We start from the raw sequence: 4122 nt of genomic DNA, 5'->3' as shown, positions 1-4122 counted from the left end.
CCATGAATTCAAGCGCAGGACCCGGAGGGGGAACTCCAAGTATCAGGTTGGTGATATTGGCTGAAGTTTGAAGTTGCATTTGTATTGTTTTATTTTCGAATAGTGTTTATCGATAGCGTGCATATGGATATTTTCATAATTGATTGCCATTGTTATTCATTCGTCGAATGATAGTAGTTTTGTTTGAGTGCTATCCGTTAAATTTACAGTGTTAGTTGGGAGAAAATTACTTTACTTTCATAAGTGTTGCTTATCTGGCCCCGTCAAACACGGACTAGCCTTGTCCCGATTCCGAAGGACCTACAAGAAATTTTGTTGCTATGTACGGGCAATTACCCATTGTCATGTAACGTAACCCTCGTTAATTGACAAATCCACGGTATCATAACATTGCATATTGACTTCCGTTCTGTGTGAATTTTTATTTCTTCCTTTCCATGTTTAAAGCATTAGACGTAATCTGGTGGTTACTTTACAGCTAATGCTAAGCATTTTACGTACCACTCATTATCGTTTATATTAATGCCTTGGTTTCAAGGGTTCTTATTATAGTTATGTTTATTAGCGTTATTATCACTGTTGTATTGTCTTTCGTTCAAAAATAGTTCGTATCTCATTATATATACAGTATAAGGAGTGAAAATGTGATGATCAGACAGAAAACTGAAAAATATTGTTGAAACTTTTAAACAGTGGAACTTGTGACCGGCAAAGCTGTTGCAAAGTAGAGCTGAACGGGTTAACTGGTCTACTTCCTAACTAACTAACTGATGTTCGACGTGGCTTTGCGCCTATAGTGTTTTCTTTCTCCTTCTTTTCTTTTCTTTTTTCCGCTTACCGCAAAGCCGCTGACACCCGGATAACAATTCAAAAAACGTAGTTGCAGGTTGCACAATGTGTAGTCTCATCCCTCCTTCCATTTTTTCATTTTAACTATCAATATTAAAGGCTAGTTGTTCCCATAGGCCTATGTGGAATAGAAGGGAGTAGTTACTCTACTAAATGAGATAGAAAGGTATACTGTAGCTACACTATATGGGATATGAAGACATAGCTACGCTATAGGATAAAAGGGGATAGCCATATTATATCATATAAGAAGCTATTGCACACCATTATAATGAGATATGAGAGTGCTGCTTCATTATCTGTGTTATAGTTGCATCGCCCCGTTATATAGGATATAATGGCGTAGCTCCACTTTATGGGATATAAGGGAGCAGCTGCACTATATGGGATTTATGGGTGTACCTCCACTACATGGGATACAAGGGAGAAGCTGCACCGTATGGGATTTATGGGTGTACCTCCACTACATGGGATACAAGGGAGCAGCTGCACTATATGGAATTTATGGGTGTACCTCCACTGTATGGGATACAAGGGAGAACCTGCACCATATGGGATTTATGGGTGTACCTCCACTATATGGGATACAAGGAAGAAGCTGCATCATATGGGATTTATGGGTGTATTTCCACTATATGGGATGCAAGGGAGCAGCTGCACCATATGGGATTTATGGGTGTACCTCCACTATATGGGATACAAGGAAGAAGCTGCACCATATGGGATTTATGGGTGTATTTCCACTATATGGGATGCAAGGGAGCAGCTGCACCATATGGGATTTATGGGTGTACCTCCAATATATGGGATACAAGGGAGAAGCTGCACCATATGGGATTTATGGGTGTACCTCCACTATATGGGATACAAGGAAGAAGCTGCACCATATGGGATTTATGGGTGTACCTCCACTATATGGGATGCAAGGGAGCAGCTGCACCATATGCGATTTATGGGTGTACCTCCACTATATGGGATACAAGGAAGAAGCTGCATCATATGGGATTTATGGGTGTACCTCCACTATATGGGATACAAGGGAGAAGCTGCACCATATGGGATTTATGGGTGTACCTCCACTATATGGGATACAAGGAAGAAGCTGCACCATATGGGATTTATGGGTGTACCTCCACTATATGGGATGCAAGGGAGCAGCTGCACCATATGGGATTTATGAGTGTACCTCTACTATATGGGATACAAGGAAGAAGCTGCAAAATATGGGATTTTTGGGTGTACCTCCACTATATGGGATACAAGGAAGAAGCTGCACCATATGGGATTTATGGGTGTACTTCCACTATATGGGATACAAGATAGCAGCTACACCATATGGGATTTATGGGTGTACCTCCACTATATGGGATTTATGGGTGTACCTCCACTATATGGGATACAAGGGAGCAGCTGCACCATATGGGATTTATGGGTGTACCTCCACTATATGGGATACAAGGGAGAAGCTGCACCATATGGGATTTAGGGGTGTACCTCCACTATATGGGATACAAGGGAGCAGCTGCACCATATGGGATTTATGGGTGTACCTCCACTATATGGGATACAAGGGAGCAGCTGCACCATATGGGATTTATGAGTGTACCTCCACTATATGGGATACAAGGAAGAAGCTGCAAAATAGGGGATTTATGGGTGTACCTCCACTTTATGGGATACAAGGGAGAACCTGCACCATATGGGATTTATGAGTGTACCTCCACTATATGGGATACAAGGGAGAAGCTGCACCATATGGGATTTAGGGGTGTACCTCCACTATATGGGATACAAGGGAGCAGCTGCACCATATGGGATTTATGAGTGTACCTCCACTATATGGGATACAAGGAAGAAGCTGCAAAATATGGGATTTATGGGTGTACCTCCACTTTATGGGATACAAGGGAGAACCTGCACCATATGGGATTTATGGGTGTACCTCCACTATATGGGATACAAGGGAGAAGCTGCACCATATGGGATTTAGGGGTGTACCTCCACTATATGGGATACAAGGGAGCAGCTGCACCATATGGGATTTATGGGTGTACCTCCACTATATGGGATACAAGGGAGAAGCTGCACCATATGGGATTTAGGGGTGTACCTCCACTATATGGGATACAAGGGAGCAGCTGCACCATATGGGATTTATGGGTGTACCTCCACTATATGGGATACAAGGGAGAAGCTGCACCATATGGGATTTAGGGGTGTACCTCCACTATATGGGATACAAGGGAGCAGCTGCACCATATGGGATTTATGAGTGTACCTCCACTATATGGGATACAAGGAAGAAGCTGCAAAATATGGGATTTATGGGTGTACCTCCACTTTATGGGATACAAGGGAGAACCTGCACCATATGGGATTTATGGGTGTACCTCCACTATATGGGATACAAGGGAGAAGCTGCACCATATGGGATTTAGGGGTGTACCTCCACTATATGGGATACAAGGGAGCAGCTGCACCATATGGGATTTATGGGTGTACCTCCACTATATGGGATACAAGGGAGAAGCTGCACCATATGGGATTTATGGGTGTACCTCCACTATATGGGATACAAGGAAGAAGCTGCACCATATGGGATTTATGGGTGTACCTCCACTATATGGGATACAAGGGAGCAGCTGCACCATATGGGATTTATGAGTGTACCTCCACTATATGGGATACAAGGAAGAGCTGCAAAATATGGGATTTATGGGTGTACCTCCACTTTATGGGATACAAGGGAGAACCTGCACCATATGGGATTTATGGGTGTACCTCCACTATATGGGATACAAGGGAGAAGCTGCACCATATGGGATTTAGGGGTGTACCTCCACTATATGGGATACAAGGGAGCAGCTGCACCATATGGGATTTATGGGTGTACCTCCACTATATGGGATACAAGGGAGAAGCTGCACCATATGGGATTTATGGGTGTACCTCCACTATATGGGATACAAGATAGCAGCTACACCATATGGGATTTATGGGTGTACCTCCACTATATGGGATTTATGGGTGTACCTCCACTATATGGGATACAAGGGAGCAGCTGCACCATATGGGATTTATGGGTGTACCTCCACTATATGGGATACAAGGGAGAAGCTGCACCATATGGGATTTAGGGGTGTACCTCCACTATATGGGATACAAGGGAGCAGCTGCACCATATGGGATTTATGGGTGTACCTCCACTATATGGGATATAAGGGAGCAGCTGCACCATATGGGATTTATGGGTGTACTTCCACTCTATGTGAT

The sequence above is a fragment of the Palaemon carinicauda genome, chromosome 33 (genome assembly GCF_036898095.1).
Source record: "Palaemon carinicauda isolate YSFRI2023 chromosome 33, ASM3689809v2, whole genome shotgun sequence".
NCBI lineage: Eukaryota > Metazoa > Arthropoda > Malacostraca > Decapoda > Palaemonidae > Palaemon > Palaemon carinicauda.
The sequence above is the reverse complement of the archived record's forward strand: the minus strand, read 5'-3'. Positions refer to the sequence as shown.